The 19,663-nt window shown below is 32.2% G+C and overlaps 1 pseudogene; it reads right to left on the bottom strand.

The window, feature by feature from the left end:
• Positions 1–4,957: 4,957 nt before the first annotated feature.
• LOC124529548 (uncharacterized) lies at positions 4,958–5,118 on the bottom strand (annotated as a pseudogene).
• Positions 5,119–19,663: the final 14,545 nt, after the last annotated feature.

Genomic DNA, 19,663 nt, shown 5'->3' with positions numbered 1-19,663 from the left:
AGGGTGGGGGAGTGTCTTAAGCAATAAGTAGGTCATGTGGGGGTTATACATGAGATGGTGGGTGTAGCAGAAAATGGAGTTAGTCTTGCTGTGCTTGTCCAGGGGTAGGGGATTTTTGTTAAATTCCTTGGGTCCCACAATGTAGAACCACAAAAGACCCCAATAGCCAAAGTAATCCTGTGGAAGAAGAAAAAAGTTGAAAGCATCATACTTCTTGATTTCAAAGTATACTACAAAGCTATAATAATTAAAACAGTATGATACTCACATAACAATAGGTACATAGACCAGTAGAACAGAATAGAGTCCAGAAATAAACTCCTACATATATGTTCAAGTAATATTTGGCAAGGGAGCCAAAAATACTCAACAGAGAAAAGATAGTCTCTTAAGTAAATGTTAGGAAAACTGAATAACTACAGGCAGAAAAATGAAATTGGGTCCCTATCTTTCACCGTTCATATAAGTTAACTTGAAATGTACTAAGGACATCAAACTGGAAAACTAGAGGAAAAGAGAGGGAAAATGCTCCTTAACATTGGTCTTAGCAAAGATTTTTTTTTTTTGCATATGACACTAAAAGCACAGCACAAAGGCAAAAATAGACAAGTGCAAGTACATTAAACAAACAAAAATAACAAAATGAAAGGCAATATACAGAACGGAAGAAAATATTTGCAAGGAATACATCTTATAAGGTATTAATATCCAAAATAAATAAAGAATCCATCAATCACAAAAAGAATCAATCACAAAAAAAGCAAATAATTTGATTAAAAAACGGGTGGAGGAATTAAATAAGGCATTCTTCCAAAGAAGAGATATGAATGGATAACATCTACAAGAAAAGATACTCAACAAAACTTGTCACCAAGGGAATGCAAATCCAATAAGGAGATACCACCTCATACACCTGTTAGAATGACTATCATCAGACACACACACAGACACACACACACACACACACACACACACACACACACACACAAAACAAACAAATAGAAAACACACCAAGAGATGATAAGTGGTGGCAAGGATGTGGAGAAAAGAGAACGCTTGTGCACTCTTGGTGCAGCCATTATGGAAAATAGTATGGGGGTTTCTCAAACATCAAAAATAAAAATATATAATCCTGCAATTCTACTTCTGGATTTATATCCAAAGGAAGTAAAACCAAGACATCTAAGAGATAGCTGCAGTCCATGTTCATTTCAGCATTCTCCACAATAGTGAAGATATGGAAACAACCTAAACGTCCATCAGGATGAATGGATGAAGATGTGAGATACACGCATACATGCACACACACCCACATCCACCCCCCACACACACACACTGAAATATTATTCAGACAAGAGAAAGAAGGAAATCCTGACATTTGTTACAACATGGATAGGCCTTGAAGGCATTACGCTAAGAGAGGTAAGTCAGAGAAAGACAAAACTATATTATATCACATATGTGGAATCTAAAAAATTAAAAAAAAATTTAAAAAGCCAAACTTGTAGAAACAGGGTCAAATTAGGTAGTTTATTAGGAGTTATTAGTTGTTAAGAGTTATTAGGAGCTGTAGGGAAATTGGGAAGATGTTATTCAAAGGGCACATACCTGCAAGTAGAGGATGAATAAGTTCTGTGTATCTAGTGTACAGCACTGTGATTATCGTTATCACTACTGTATTATATATAATTAAAGTTGAGAAGATAACGGATCTTAAATGTTCTCAAAACAGAAAGAAATAATAATTGTGTGAAGGGATGAAAGTTATTAGTTACCACTAGAGTGGTAATCATATTGCAATGTATAAATGTGTCAAATCAACGTGTGTTCGCCTTACACTTACACAATGTTATATGCCAACTGTATCTCAAAAAGATTAAAAAACAAAAGTATAATTAATGTATCAAAAACACAACTGAAGTTTATAGCTAGAAATGTGAAAAAGAAACTATTACCTAATTTATATTAAAAAATATATAGCTCTCCATGAAAAAACAAAAGTAGATGTTGAAACATGATCTCTTTAAGTTGCACGTGTACACAAATTATGTTTGGTATATCCTAGCATTCTTATTAGTATGTCTCATTAATATAATTTGTACTAAATGATAAAATATCTAACACGTCCCTTTTTTTTAATGGATTGAGAAATCTTGGAGTGGCTATCCAAAATCTTCCATTGGGTTTAGTTCCCTGGTTTAAAAAAATACTCATTTGCTTTTCAGGTAATTTTTAAATAATTGCTTAGATATAACCAAGTTGGCTATTTTCATATAACTATTTTTATAAAAGAATGCTATAAGACTGGGAGGCAACCACCAAACCTAGGGTTTGAAGCAGGTAGTGTGTTCATTTAATTAAGACATACATTTTTTTTTTTCTTCTCTATAATACAAGTCAGGCTTGCCAGGCTAATCACTACTCAATTCTCGAGATCAGATGAATATTCTTTATTTCTTTAGTAGATTTATAAACTTAAGCAAATTTAGTATTCTCTCCTGGCATTTTGGAGGGTGACAAAAATTATGACTGTTAAATATTAGTTATTCTGATTTCTGATCTTAAAAATATATACTACCCCATTAAGAAAACAGTTAGATAAAATGTATAGTTTCAGATATGTAATCCAGGGGATTCAGATAAACATTCCTTTGCAATATTTCATACACTATCAGTTTTGCAGGGTTTCATAATTGAAAGTATTACCTCTGCAAATAAAATGTGAGAGATTCTATTTTCATAAGTATCGGGCGTTTTAAAATTAAAACTTTATTATATCCTATAAGAGCAGTTAAAGGTTCACAGCAAAACTGTAAGGAAGATAGAGTTCCCATATACTCCCTGCCTGCCCCTGCACGTGCATAGCCTCCCCTACTATCAACATCCTCCACCAGAGTGGTATATTTGCTACAATTGACACACTTACATTAACATATCATAATTACCTTAGGGTTCATCCTTGGTGTTTTGCATTCTAAGAATTGGGATATATGAGATATATAGATATACAGATATAGGACATATATCCATCTTAAGGTTTCATACAAAATATTTTCACTGCCCTATAAAGTCATCCCTCCCCCCCACCATTGCAATCCCTAGAAACCATTATTTTTTAATGTCTCCAAAATTTGCTTTTCCCAGAATACCATATATAGTAAAACCTTGGATTGTGAGTAACTTGTTCTACAAGTATTCTGCAAGAAGAACAAACATTTTTAATAAACTTTAACCTGATAAATGAGCTATATCTTGCAACATGAGTAGTTTGTGACGTCGTATGTCACATAATCACAATTGAGCCAATGGTTTTTGAAATTCACTTTGATATACAAATTCTTTGGATTATAAGCATGTTTCTGGAATGAATTATTCTCACAAATCAATGTTTTATTGTAATTGGAATTATACCATATGAAGCCATTTTGGATTGGCTTATTTCATTTAGTCAAAGGCATTCAGGGTTCTTTCGGTTTTGTTTTGTTTTGTTTTGTTTTTGTCATGGATTGATCATTCATTTCCTTTTAGCATTGAATAATAATCTGTTTTCTGGATATACCACAGTTTATCTATTTCCCTACTGAAGATATCTTATACTCTGAAATTTAGGCAATTATGTATAAAGCCATATTTGTGTGCAGGTTTTTGTGTGGATATAAGTGTTAAATTCCTTTGGATAAATACCTAGGAGATATTTTACTGGATTTTATGGCATGTTTAGTTTTGCAAGAATCTTCTGAATTGTCTTCTGAATTGGCTATGCCATTTTCCATTTCTACCAGCAATGAATGAATGGAAATTTTCCATTTCCACCTCCTTATTCTCACCCCATTTGGTGTTGTCAGTGCTTCAGGTTCTGGCCATTCTAATAAGTGTGTATTAGTATCTTATTGTTGCTTTAATTTGAATTTCTCTGATGACGTAGGATACAAAACTGTTTTTATATGCTCATTTGCCTCTTGCATATCTTTTGTGAAGTGTACCTTCAGGTCTTTGATCCATTTTTCAATTGGGTTGCTTTTCTGTTGTTGAGGTTTAATAGTTCGTTGCACATTTTAGATGAGAGTTCATTATCAAATATATCTTTTGCAAATATTTTCTCACAGCCTGTCTTCTCATTCTCTTCACATTGTCTTCCACAGAGCAGATGTATTTTTTTAAATGAATTCCAGCTTATCCATTAGTGTAAAGCCTTGGATTGCAAATAGCTTGTCCTGTGAGTTTTCCACAAGATGAGCAAACCTTTACAATAAATTTTAACTTGATAAGTGAGTGCGATGCTGGTAGTACATGGTGCCAAACATCACATGATCACAACTGAGCCAATTGTTCTTGAAATTCACTTTGATATACAAATGCTTTGGATTACAAGCATATTTCCAGAACAAATTAGGCTCACAAACCAAGGTTTTGCTGTATTTTGTTTTATTATTTTTTATGGATTTTTTTGGTGTTATATCTAAAAAGACATTCCCATACCTAAGCTCATCTAGGTTTTATTTTTCTGTTTTCTTCTAGGGGTTTTAGAGTTTTATGTTTTAGACTTAGGTCTAAATAAAATGATGCATTTTGAGTTAGTTTTTGTGGAGGGTATTAGGTCTGTGTCTAGATTCATTTTTTGCACGTGGATGTCCAGTTGTTCCAGCACCATTTGTTGAAAAAACAATTATTTGCTCTATTTTATTGCCTTTGATCCTTTGTCAAATATCAATTGACCATATTTATGTGAGTCTATTTCTGGGACCTCAGTTGTATTCAGTTGATTTATATTGCCACACTCTCTTGTTTACTATAGTTTTATGGTAAGGCTTGACATTGAGTAATGAAGTCGTCCAACATTATTCTTCTCCTTCAATACCATTTTGGCTATCCTGGGTATTTTGCCTCTCTGTATAAAGTTTAGAATCAGTTTGTTGTAACCACAAGATAACTTTCTGGGATTTTGATTGGGATTGCATTGAATCTACAGATAAAGTTGGGAAGAACAGACATCTTGACAATATTGAGTCTTCTTATCCATGGATATGAAATATCTCTGCACTTATATGGTTATTATTATTTTTTATTTAAGTCATCAGATTTTTGCACTTGATCTTAGCCAAAAGGCCGAGAAGCGATTAATTCATCAGATTTTTGTAGTATTCTTCATATAGATCTTGCACATATTTTGTTAGATATATACATAAGCATTTTATTTGGAGGAATGGTAATTTAAATGGAATTGTTTGTTTTTAATTTCAAATTCCACTTGATTGTTCATTGTTCTTCATTGGTATATAGGAAAGCAGAACATTTATGTATATCAGCCTTGTAGTATGGAAACTTGTTATAATTGCTTATTAGTTCCAGGATATTTTAGTTGATTATTTTTCATGTTCAACATAGATGATCATGTCATCTGTGACCAAAGACACTTTTGGTCATCTTTCACAATCTGTATGACTTTTATTTCCTTTGTCCATCAAAGACATCTTTCCCAATCTGTATGTCTTTTATTTCCCTTTCTCACTTTTTTTGCATTAGCAATAAGTTCCAAATATGATGTTGAAACAGTTTAAAGAGGGAATATCCCTGCTTTTTTCCTGATCTTAATGAGAAAGCTTCAAGTTTCTCATTTTTAAGGATGACATTAGCTATAGGTTTTTTATAGATATTCTTTACCAAGATGAGGAAGTTCCCCTCTATTCTTAGTTTACTGAGAGTTTTTATGGTGAATTGGTGTTGGATTTTGACAAATGTTCTTTTGGCATTTATTGATATGATCATATGATTTTTATTTTTTAGACTGTTGATATTATGGGTTACATTAATTGATTTCCTTTTTTTTACATTAATTGATTTTCAAATGCTAATCTAGACTTGCATATCTGCAATAAAATCTACTTGATCATGGTATATAATTCATTTTATAGATTATTAAGACTATTTGTCAATATTTTGTTGAGGAGTTTTGTATCTATGTTCATGAGAGATATTAATTTGTACTTTTCTTCTTTAGTAACATTTTGTCTGATCTTGGTATTAGGGTGATTCTGGTCTCATACAATGAGTTAGAAATGTCCCCTCTACCTCTTTACATTGAATGAAATTATAAAGAATTGGTATAATATTTTTCTTAAATATTTTATAGAATTCACCAGTGAACATATCTTTGCCCCTTGCTTTCTGTTTTGGAATGGTATTAATTATTTATTAAATTTCTTTAATAGATAAATGCTTTTTCAGATTGTCTGTTTCTTCTGGTGTGAATTTTAGCAAATTATATTTTCCAGAGAATTTCCCCATTTAATCTAGATTTTCAAATTGTGATCACAGAATTAATTGTTCATACTTTTCCTGTATTATCTTTTTAATTCCACATGATCTATACTGATGTTCGCTTCTTTCATTTCTGATATTAGAAATTTTTGTCCTTTCTGTTTTTTTTTTCTTTGTTAATCTGTCCAGAGGCACATCAAATTTATTGATCTTTTCAAGGAACTGGTTTTGGTTTTGTTAATATTCTATTTGGTTTCCTATTTTCAATTTCATTGATTTCTGATCTAAGCCAACTAATTTGGATTTAATTTGTTCTACTTCTCTCTTATTTCTCATGATAGAAGCTTAGATGATTGATTTTAGATCTTAGTTTCTAATATATCATTCAATGCTATAAATTTCGCTCTAAGCCAGCTTTCATTTTTTTTCACAAATTTGATAAATTATGTTTTCATTTTCACTTAGTTCAATACATTTTTTAAAAAAATTCTTGTAAGATTTATTTGACCTGTGTGTTACTTTGTATGTTTTTTTAGTGGTTACATTCTTTGGGTTTTTCCAGTTAACTTTCTATTATTGATTTCTAATAATTCCATTGTTGTATGAGAATAAGTTATTTCTATTCTTTTAAATATGTTAAGGTTTGTTTTATGTCCCAGCATGTGGTTATTTTGAGTAAAACTCTGGTGAATTTGAGAAAAATCTGTATTCTGCTGTTGTCAGATGACACAGTCTGTGTTTAGCTATATATATATATATATATATATATATATATATATATATATACATTCAGTTGATTGATAATGTTTTTGAGTTCAACTATGTTTTTTTCTCATTTTCTGCTTAATAGATCTGTCCATTTCTGAGAGGTGTTAAAGTCTCCAACTACAATACTTGATTAATCTATTCCTTTTTGCATTTCTATTTGTCTCATATATTTTGATGTGCTTTTGTTACATATACACACATTAGGGTTATTGGGTCTATTTGGAGGATTGACTCCATTATCCTCATGTAATGATCATCTTTATCCCTGATAACTTTCCTTAATCTGAAGTCTGCATGGTCTGAAATTAATATAGCTATTCCTGTTTTTTTTTGACTACTGCTAGCATAGTGTATTTCCCTCCTTTCACTTATGTTTAATCTATATTTGTCCTTACATTTAAAGTGGATTTCTTGTAGACAACTCATAGTTGGGTTTTGCTTTGTGATCCACTATGAAAATCTGTTTTTATTGGGTGCATTTAAACCATTGACAAAGTTATTATTGATATATTTGGATTAAAATCTACCATATTTGTTATTGTTTTCTATTGGTTGCTCTTCTTTATTATTTTAGATTTTCACTCACTTTCTGCCATTTGTGATTTTAACTGAACATTGTATATGATTCTGTTTTTCTCCATTTTTTAAAAATGCATATCTATTATACTTTTTAAAAAAATTTTTAAGTGGTTGTTCTAGAGTTTGCAGTATACATTTGTAACTAATTCAAATCTACTTTGAAATAATTTGCTCCACTTCATAAGTAATGCACCTTATAATAAGAAATAATTCTAATTTATCCTTCCTATTCCTTGTATCATTGCTGTCATAATTCTACTTATACATAAGCATAGACATGGTTATGTACTTTATATGCATATATAAGAATACTTAATTGGATACACTGTTGGTATTCATATTTTAAGCAAAAACTTACCTGTTATGTCAATTAATAATTAAATAAAAGTTTTTATTTTATCTTTAGTTACTACTTCTTTGATGCTCTGCTTAAATTTGTACAGCTTTGAGTTTATGGGTGGCTCCACTGGTTAATTATCTGACTTGGGCTCAGGTCATGATCTTGTGGTTTGTGGGTTTGGGTCCTGTGTTGGGCTCTGCACTGACAGTGGGTAGCCTGCTTGGGATTCTCTCTCTCCCTTTCTGTCTCTCTGCCCCCACCCCCAACTTGTGCTTTCTTTCTCTCTCTCAAAATAAATAAACTTAAAAAAATAAACAAGTTTCTAACTTATATTATTTTCCTTCTTTCTAAAGTTTTTATCATTTCCTGCAAACAAATTCTCTCAATTTTTGTTTGCCTAAGAAAATCTGTGTCTCCTTCATTTTTGAAGGATAATTTGACAGAGCACATAATTTTAAACTGGTGTGGTTTTGTTTTGTTTTGTTTTGTTTTGTTTTGTTTCTCTCACTTTAAATATTTCACTGTTCTTCTTGCTTGGTTTCTGAATAGTCAGAGGTAATTAATTCTTATCTTTATTTCTCTATAGGTGAGGTGTTCTCCACACCCTCCCCCCCACCCCAGCTTTTTGTCTTTATCATTTATATTCCATAGTTTGGAAATTACATGACTAGGAATACTTGTTTTTGTCTGTTTTGTTTATTTGCTTGCTTGGCATATATCCTTGACGATGTTCTCTGAGCTTGCCATATCTGTGGTTTGTTATCTGATATTAATTTGGGAAAATTATCAGTCATTATTGTTTCAAATATTTCTTTGGTTTCTTTTTCTTTTTCTCTTTCTTATCCTTCCAGTATTCCCATTAAACATTTGTCATACCTTTTGTGGTTGTCTCACTGTCTTTGGGTATTCAGTTGATGTTGTTATTGTTGATGAAGTTTTTGCTCTCTTTGCTTTTTTTTTTTTTTGATTTTTGAGTGTTCTCTTGATACATCTTCTGGCTCAGAGATTCCTCCCTCAGCCATGTATGGTTTACTAAGTCCATCAAAGGTATTTTTATGTTTCTATTACAGATTTCTGATCTTTAGTGTTTTGTTTCCCTCTTAGGATTTCCATCTTTCTGCTTACACTGTCCATCTCTTCTTATATGCTGTTTAGTTTATCTGTTATAGCCCTTAGCATATCAGATAAATAGATAGATGATAGATAGATAGATAGATAGATAGATAATATGATAGATAGATAGATAGATAGATAGATAGATATGTATCTCCCTAGTCTGATAATTCCAACATTCCTGCCATGTGTGGTTCTGATTCTTGCTCTATCTCTTCAAATTATGTGGGTTTTTGTTTGTTTTGCTTTGTTTTATTTTGTATTGTTATTTGGTATGTCTTATAATTTTTTCTTGATAGCCAGACATGACATACTGGGTAAAAGGAATTGCTATAAGTAGGGCTTTTGTTATGCAGTAGTGAGATGTGGGGTCCTTTAGTGAGCCTATGCCTTTGGACTATGAACTTCACAGAGCTTGTTAATTATTTTCTCCCTTTTAAGTTGGACAAAATGGCTAGACGGTGCTGGAGTTGGGTATTTTTATTTTCCCACCCTTAGCTCTGACTATACCCCAGGAGGTTAAGCTGATGAACTAACTACTTTCCCCTCAGAATAGGCCTTCTTACAAAAAACAGAGTTCTCTGAATGAGTTTAAAATGGTTTCTACCCTTCTCACCCCTCTAAGCAGCAGGGGATTTTTTTCTGATATTTATTGTGAGAAACTGGTAAAGAATTCAGTGGGAAATTTTTAACAATATTTTCCCCCCAACTATGGCTGCATCTGCCTGGAGTTTGTAACTCTCAGATGTGTCCCTACTGAACCTCCCACAATTCATCAATTATAGTTCCAGATTTTCCTACCCTGGCACTGGTTTCCAGGAGGTTTCTACTCAGATGTTTCTCTTCCCTTAAGCAGCAACTCTCTGTATTTGCCCATCTGTCTCTCCAGTCTTGGGGGAAGAAGTTTGCATTGTGTCCTCCCCTGTCTTATGAATCCAAGAACAGTTGTTAATTATTTACCCTGTTCAGCTCCTTATAATGGTATGGTGATTTTCAAGGTCCTTATATGCAGATTCAGAAAACCCTGTGGGTGTTTTATATCTATATCTCTCTCTATATATAACATCACTTATTTTCATGAAAAATAAATATCAAATTGTTTTCTCTATATTCTTATGTAAATATTTTAATTTTTTTAATGTTTATTTAGTTTTGAGAGACACAGAGAGAGAGACACAGACAGAGTGCAGCAGGGGAGGGACAGAGAGAGAGGGAGACACAGAACTTGAAGCAGGCTTCAGGCTCCAAGCTGTCAACACAGAGCTGGACTGGGGGCTGGAACTCACTAACTGAGAGATCAGGACCTGAGCTGAAGTCTGACTCAATAGACTGAGCCACCCAGGAGCCCCTATTCTTATGTAAACATTAAGCAGTCTACTCTCAATTCTAACTTAAAAGGAATTTAAACTAAAAGATCTTTCTATTTAATGATTACTATCACTGCATGGAATGGATAATCTTAGTTTAAATAGCAAAATTCCTTTAATCCATAGTGCAAGTTTAAAAATAAATTTAAAGAAATAACTAGGTAAATAATTAAGTGTGTAAATGACTTACAATTCAAACTCTCCAGACTACAGTTAAAACTGGAACATGTGGGAAAAGCAATAGATGACTAGATGTTTAGGTAGGTAGAGGACAGAGGGTAGCTAAATAGTTGGAAGTTAAAACAGCATTAATTATATGGGAAAAATGATATATAGTCACAGGAGAAAATAACCAGAATATTCTATCACTACACTCTTTAATCTTTACACTAAATTACATAGGTCAATATGTTTTATTTTTACAGTGTTTTAAATTTTAAATAAAACTGTTCTGCATATAAACATTTTCTACATTAATATATCAGTTGTGAAATTATGTTTTTAAAAATCACTCATGCACATTTTTTAAGGAAAAAATGATTCTGAAGTTATCAGCTCATTTTACACAAATTCCAAAACACTCTGGGTAACAACAACAACAAAAAAAAACGCCCAAAATAGAGCAAAACAAAATAAAATAAAAGCACAGTGTATACCTTCAAAATAAAAAGATGACAATTTCATTATCATTTATTATTTAGGATAACCAGTTTAAATATTTAGTAAATAAGGGGTTCAGTGGTTAAAGTTTTTTATTACACAGGCAACAAGCATCATTGCTTGAGAGATTTCTTTACAATAAATAAACTAAAATTTCATATGTAATGGTAACAGAAAACATAAAAGAATGACTACAGGTTATAAATGTACACTGGATTCACCATACAGGACAAGAATTTAGGAAAGAAATTCTTGTAAATGTTTTTATTTTATAATCTTACATTCTCCTAAGATTATAATTATTTAGAATTTAACTTTACTTTGCATTAACATTAATAATGTATTACTCTGTCCTATTCATACATAATTTCATTCAGAAGAACCACTATTAAAAGGGGGTCTACACAGAAATTCTAGCTACTGTTTTGGAAAAGCATTTTTAGCTACTGTTGTGGAAAAGCATACGTGAAATGGAGGCTAGAATTGAAACCAATGCAATAAAGATTGTAAAATTTTACTTCTACATTTGAATGTGTACTATGTATCAGGCACTAGGCAATTCCCAAGAGACAAAGATTAACCCTACTTTGAGGATCTTGTATTTTACTTGGTAGCTGGAAACATAAACAAATAATTAGTGTACCGTCTAATAAGTGACGTACAGTAGAATGAACTAACTGCTACAAGTGAAATGAACTAAAATATCCATTGACTGATTTCTACAGGATTTTCAGATTTTCAAGGCAAAGGTGATTTTTGTGCTTGTCCAAGAACCACTAAGTAGAGTAAACGGAAATCACTCCAGATTTATCAACCAGATAAAAGCAAAACTATCAAATTATACTGTATATGTTTGCATTAGTTTTTCAATGATGCCATAATATTCTCAAATTTAATGGAAATGCTATTTCTTAGGAAAAATAATATTATAAATATTATATTATATATAGTTATATATAATATAGAAATAACATAATAATATATATTATTAATATTTATAAATATATTTGTGTTAAATATTAAATATAATAAGTATTTATGTAAACATAAATAAAATATAAATGTTATAAACATTTCTAATTATTATATCATTTATATATACTATAACTATTATATAAATATTATAAATATTATAAATAATTTTATAAATAAAAATATTTCTTAAAATCTTCTGGTAATTTATTAAAATTACACAAGCTTCTCACTATAACTGCAGTTTATATCCTAGCAATAGGACTCTAATTTAGATTCTCTATTTATTATGAAAGACTAGTATACTAATGGGATTGTTTTTCATGTGCAAATGTAGAGGCAGAAAGGAAAAGAAGAACCATTTGGTTACAAGTGATAATGTGATAAATTATGCTTCAGTCATCCAGACTGCGAAGTATTAATGCAAAGATTAAAAAAATGTTTGTAATTTTGTGGAGGATATGGTGTCATACAAAATGTTTAGATATATGTGTGTAGAGCTTAGGTCCAAGTTCTAGAACAATCACATTGCTGCTATTGGTAGACTTGAAGTGGATAAGAAATGACCAGGGTTAGTAGATTTTGCAAGAGCCTTAAAAGTTTCTCCACTGGAAGATTTCCTTTCACATCTTCTTATCTTACCCTCCTCACTCATGTCATTTGTGTGTGTGTGTGTGTGTGTGTGTGAGAGAGAGAGAGAGAGAGAGAGACTCTCCTTGCCTTTTGTGGAGCATAATTTAAAACATGCTGAAATTAGCTAATAGTTTATTTATTATGCGTCATATGCTGTTTTAAATATTACCTGCTATAATTCATTTAACCTTCACAACATGTGAGATAGCTACTCTTCTCATTTCTACTTGACAAAGATGAGGTTCAGAGAATCCATGTTCTGACTTAAGGAGCATGATTTTTAACAGTTTATTGATCGATCATCATTGTCATTAACTTCAAGATTCACTATGCTGATTGCTATGATTTTCACATATAACATCAAGCCTTTGAATGGAATTTTGTCTGATACAATTCATAGTAAATAACAGTTATGTTAAATATCATGCATTCTAAAGCTATAGTGAGTTTTGCTAAGATTAAGAAATATATCTAATGTACAGATATTACAGAGTTTCAGTTTTGATCAAATATTCAAAAATTTACAAAGAAAGTATATAATACAGTTTAAATAATGGCAAGATTTATATAAAATAAAGTAAAAATATGATTTTCAAATATTTTATTTTTAAAAGTTACCAAGTGAAGGTAGATAAAATGTGGCAGAGTATCAGGACTATAACAAACTTTAATGTTTGTCTACCTGAACTCTTCATCATGGTTGAATTTATACACTCATTCATACTTTCAGAGCTGTAGCAACTAATTTCCTGGCAACCTTTCAGAGAATTTTGTAATTAATATCACTACTTTCTAAATTTATCTCATTTCTTTTTTGTAGAGGTTTAATTACTAGATATTAGAAGGAGGATATTTTTGAAAGAAAGCATGGTCTTCCTGTCAAAGCACTGCCATTGTAGCCAAAGACTTCATTATCCTTGGTGTTGACCCATGATTTTTAATCCATATCTTAGTCTACTACACACTAAGGAGAATCTTCTGTAGTCAGACACTGAGTCTACTCCAAAGTAAATTTAATAACAGAAATAAGAATAACATGACTGAGTTAGAAAATGATTTTAGAAAAGTTATCACTGAAGGAAAGAAGACATATGACAAGTATGAAAGCAGAAAATAAGAGGATTAAGAGGATTAACTAAGTAAAGCTGAGTTTATAAAAGGCTAAAGTGACAACAAGTAAAAAAGTTGTTGTACAGAAGACTAAAGAATGCTAAAATGTATTCAGGTACCTGTAGCATTATACTGTATTCACTTTTTGTGTACCCATAGCTGTTAGCTCTTTTGCTAACTTTTATAAGATTACTCTTCATGTTATATAAAGCTACTTTGTTGTAAACTCAGATTTCCTATGATTTTTATAAGATGTATGAATAACAATGCCTATTTCAATATATTGGTAACAATCTCGGTTTATGATCCAACTGTTGTTAATTGATGGTTTAGGTGATAAGATTATGTAAACGTTTAGTTGGGCTTTAAGTTTACAGTAGACATAGCATACATAGTATGGCAGCTGATCCAAGTTAAGTAAAGTTAATTTCTGTATTGGCACCCTAGTATATGATTATCAGGACTTTAAAATATTCTAGAGGAGACAGTGATCCCAATAAAGTTAATAAGGAAATTTTAGCAAATAAAAAAACATTCTCTCAAAATTTGAGATTAGACCAATAATAGTCTTTTTTAATTTAATTTTTATTTTTAAATAGTCTACTTTATTTTTATTAATATATTTTGATTTTTTGCTCTGTTATAAAGAGATTTATTATTTCCCAAATATCCAAGAACTTGAATCTTTTTTTCCCACCCCTGAGAGTACTGTTGAAGTGTTTTTCCTGATGTCATTTTGAGTGGAACCTAAGGAATGATTTCCAGATTCAATACTGCATAATTGATAAAGGAAACCTTTCAAAGCAAAATAAACACTTTTTCCATGTTTTACTTCTGAAAGAACATATGAAATAATAGAATATTTAACTAAGAAAATTTACCTCAAAATACTATGTTCTAGGATCAACTATTTTCACTAAAAAGTGTAGAACACCTGAGTTTTAATTTTGGAATAAAAAATTCTCTAGTTGAATATTTCTCAGTGCATTTATGTGAGCAAGCCACAGTGTGAGATCAGATATGCCACTTATGAGAACCAGTATTTACTTTTAAGTACTTTAGAAAAAGAAAAGACTGAACCTCCATTGTCTGCACAAAATATCTTCAATATTGCTCCAACTGATTAGAAAAGAAATGTAGGGATGCAAAATTATTTAGTACTACCCATGAGATTTACCTGAGAAGGGGAAAGTAGATAATAAAATATGATTTGTAACAACCTTTTGCCTCTCAGGCTACAATTCCTGTCTGAGAACCTCCTGCCTGATGAGTGGAAGCTAAGAACTCAAGTGATGTATGGAAATTCAAGGACTCTATGTGGCTAAATTGTTTTTGTGTTTTCAGCTTGTTAGTTTCCTGGTCATGACAAGCCAGCTTGGGAAAAAACGTTTAGAAGAAAATCAAGGAGGCCACTGTGGCTAAAACAGGATGAGCAAAAAGGGTAGTAGGAAATGGAGTCAGAGAAGACAGGACAGAGAAGGAACAAATCATCAAAATATAGGAGGTGGTAGTAAAGAGCTTGTGCTTTTACTTTGGGTGAGATGGTAAGCCATTATAGGGATTTCAGCATTATATGATGTGAAATAAATTACATATTAATGCATTCACTATGGATGTTATGTTATGTGTATTAAAGAAGGATGTACATGAAAGAGGCAATTATGAGAAATCTTTGATTCTTTCTCTGAATCTACAATGTTTTTGGTGGGAAAAGAAAGCATACACGGTGAAGTCCTAAGAAGTATCTTACTAACTCTTTTACGTGTGAAGTTGTTCAGAGGAGAATGGCTAGAGATATGCCTGAGTGTAGTTAAAATTATATCCAGAATATGCTAATTGAAGTCATAAGGCTTCAGATCTCCAAAGAGAATGAACAGAAATCCAAAGATTGAACCACTTGGGGAGTTAGGGTTCAGATATTGAAAAATAATCTTGTGCTCTTGCTGTTTCTATAGTCACCTTGTAAACAGAAGGTAGAGTGGATGGGATTAATGTCATCGGTGCCTAATGCAAATTGTGGTTTTGAGTTTGTGAGTAGCAGTAAGGTAGTAGCAACAAAGGGCAGAGTTTTGCAAAGGGTACACAGAGTTGGATGCACTTCTCTGAGACTTTGCTGAAAGCTATGTAGAGAGTTGGTGGATCAGCTTGATTTGAACATGAGGATCTTCAGCTCAGTTACTCTAATAGCAATGTTGACTAGTGAAGCAGCTGGCTCAGACTCTCTTTGCCTCCCTTACTTGCCAATTCTTATTTGGCTTTATGGATTGTTTCCTTATTTTCTTTTCTCTGGTCCCAGTTGTCCCACAGGGCTGTTTTTTGGTCTTATTCCCTATATTATCTTCATGATATCATATCTATTTCCATGGCCTCATTTGCCACCTCAATGCTTACAACACCCATCTTCTATCTTTATTTTCGATTTTTCTACTAATCTTGACTTGACATCTATCAAGTAATGACTTACAATACTGCTAAGTAATTGTGCTTAAAAATGAATGGCTTCCTTAAAATTAATTAAATGAAAAGAACACACACTTTGGAATTGAACAAAATATTTGAACACATATGAAATCATTAAAAAGGGTAACTAAATATCCAATAAATATGTAAAAAAGTGCAATTTTCATTCATCTAGGAAAATGCAAATTCAAAACACATTCAATAAATTACTACAAATCCAACAGAATGGATAAAAGGAAAAAATGGAAAATCCAAATGATCACAAGGATGTGGAACAACGAATATTCTCATATGTTGCTTGAAGGAGTTCAAGTTTTCCATAAGATATAGAAACAACTCTAAGATCTTAATGTAAAAATAAAATGTAAGAAGGAATGGGTAATTCTGAGTAGAAAATGCCTACCAGCTGGATTTTTATTATTATTTTGACTTATTTTACTAGAGATGAGATGAGTTTTATACAAAAAAACTGGAATCACTATAGCAAGCAGCAAGCAAAAAATAATAATAATGAAATAAATGCACACCCCCCAAATTATTATGGCTTATTTAATTCTGAAACTTCGAGACTAAGTCAAAGTACATTGTACTTTTACTCAGTTTAATAAGTGCAAGTCTAGTTTCTACCTAACTACATGCACCGACCCAGTGGCATATTTATTACCACGCTCTTCAAGACATTCAGTGTGAGTGCTTTAGAGTTTACATAAAGAGGCCAAAGCAGGGGTAACATTCCACTGTTGTTGTTGTTGTTGTTGTGTCATTTAAGCATTTGGAAAAAGTATGTAGAATAGCTAAAATTAGTAATATTTGATTGTGATATCATCCTAATAGGATATCATTTAGAGAGCTAACAAATGTCACAGACTTATATGACTGGTGGAGATTACTAAATGTCAATTGGCTTATATTCTCCTTCCTTTAGGAAAACTTATACCTAAATCTTCCCAGATGACTCTTATTTCTAAAAACATCCTGAGGTTCAGTGGTCTCACTATTAATATATATACAGGTTCCTCCTCTGAGAGAAATGTCTCCTTCATATTTACTATAAATCACCACACATCTATTTAAACTTACTAAGACCTTGACCTGAACCAGAAATAAATTAATCATTTCTTTATGTTGAAGAAATATGCTGTGCTCTGATTCATATTTATTTATTTCTAAATGTTTATTTATTTATTTTGAGAGGAGACAGAGTATGTGAGTGGAGGAGGGGCAGAGAGAGGGAGAGAGAAAGAATCCCAAGCAAGCTCAGTACTCAGAATGGAGCCTGATGCAGGGTCCCAGGACCCTGGGATCATGATCTGAGCCAAAATCCAGAGTTGGACACTTAACTGACTGAGCCACCCAGGTGCTCCCTGGTTCATATTTAAATCACATCTAGATAGAATTATATCTGCAGTGAATCACTTCCCATTTTTGGTGTCAGTATGGTGGTTGGGAACTGTAGTAGGCGTGGTGAAGACCAGCTAGATGTTCATTAATTGCAATTCCTCTTGCTTTGGTTACAATTCTAAGCCTCTTTTAGATTTGGATTGGGACTATGTAACTAGACATTTCACTTTAGTAAAAGTTTTAAAAAAAGCAGGAAAGCAATAAAACAAATTTGGCAGTATTATTGAATTCAATGTTTTTGTAAATGAGGAAGCAGGATCAGAGAGTTCAGGTGTGTAATTTTAACCACACATTTTTTTTAAATGGCAAGGCAAGCAGCTGGGACTAGATCTTAGGTTTTCTGATAATGCTGTATGTTTACCAGCATTCCATAATGTTTTTATGTGTGTTATCAGCTACATTTTAGATTAAGCTTAAAAACAAGTTTCAAGGACAGTATTGCAAAAACAACTCTGAACACAAAAGAATATCAATAAAAGAGAAGGATGAAGGAATAGAACCTTTGAGAAAAATAAAAACTGTGAAACAAATAAATTCTTTACAAAAAACGTTTATACATTCAAACAGATTAGGTCCATCATAACCTGGCAAGTGTTCAATATGAGCAAAAACCTTAATTTTAAATACTCGAAAAAGCAGAGATTTTTCAATGACTTCAAACCTAAAGGAAATCTCAAAACAAGAAATATTTATGGATTGTCTCTGAAAGTACCCTATTTATATGCTGAATAAATCATAAACCTGTTTATATAGGAAATCAATGAAAGCACAGTAGATACAGTTTCCTTATGGCATGAGGTACCTTTGAAGATACCCATAGTTTAACATGCCGAGTGGAAAATAAACATCAATATAATGCAGTCTCATTATAGAAACCTAATCTGAAAGTGAGTTTACAAAAAATGAAGGAAAATAGCATTTTCCTAAATATCTGAGTGCATGAGATGCATTGGAAACTACTTATATCTATAGACTGCCTAGGCATGTCCAAAAGATAACATAAATATTCTGAAATAGGGGACTCTGACTTTCTAAAAATATGGTTTGCTCTAAAGCTAAGCTTTTGAATAGCTTCTCCTTTAATTTACTTTTTCCTCTGTTATTTTTAATCAGTGTCATGGATTTTCATGCTATCTCTTCACCAAAAAACTTTCAAATGAATGCTTAAACCTAGAGATCTCCAAACTCAAATGAACAAGTACTTTCTCAATATAACCATTTGGAGGTCTCTAGGCATCTCAGATTCATTGTATAAAAAATAAACTTCTGTTATTCCTCCTCATGCTCAATTTCATCTCAGAAAAAATGATAATTTACATTTTTCACGTCCTCAGATTAAATGGCTTTATGTAATTCCTGACACCTCTATCATATCTCATATTCAGTGCGTCAGAAATACCTTCTTGCCTCTGGCTTCAAAATGTAGCTCAAATTTGATACTTATTAACCAGCTCCTGGTTCAATTGCAATCATTTATTTTCATTCCTTTGTTTGTTTTATTTTATTTTGAGAGAAAGAGTGTGCGCAGGCACGCACGCACAAGCAGGAGAGGGGCAGAGACAGAATCCCACGCAGGCTCCACACTGCCAGCACAGAGCCCCATGTGAGGCTCAAATACACAAATTGTGAGGTTGTGATTTGAGCTGAGATCAAGAGTTGGATGCTTAACTGACGGAACCACCCAGGTGCCCCCACAATCATTTCTTTATGGGATTATTTCAGTAGCTTCTCAGACTAGTTTTAACATTTCCATATTTGCCCTCATTTAATTTATTGTCAAAGGCTAAGGTATAATAATCCTATTATTAATTCATATCATGTTGCTTTTATGCTCAAAATCTCTCCATGCCTTCCTTTTACCATGCAGAACAAAATCCAAATTCTTTACTTATTTTGCCCACCCCTGTCCCTGCAAAGTCTTCCCTGATGTGCCCCCTCTTACCTGTTCTACTTTAATGCTTACTATTCCTTTCCTCACTCCATTCACTTTGACTATGTACCT

This window comes from Lynx rufus, unplaced genomic scaffold (assembly GCF_022079265.1).
Source record: "Lynx rufus isolate CCGP_SWC_20201006 ecotype Redwood Valley unplaced genomic scaffold, mLynRuf1.p SCAF_6, whole genome shotgun sequence".
NCBI lineage: Eukaryota > Metazoa > Chordata > Mammalia > Carnivora > Felidae > Lynx > Lynx rufus.
This window is presented reverse-complemented; position numbering and strand designations above follow the sequence as displayed.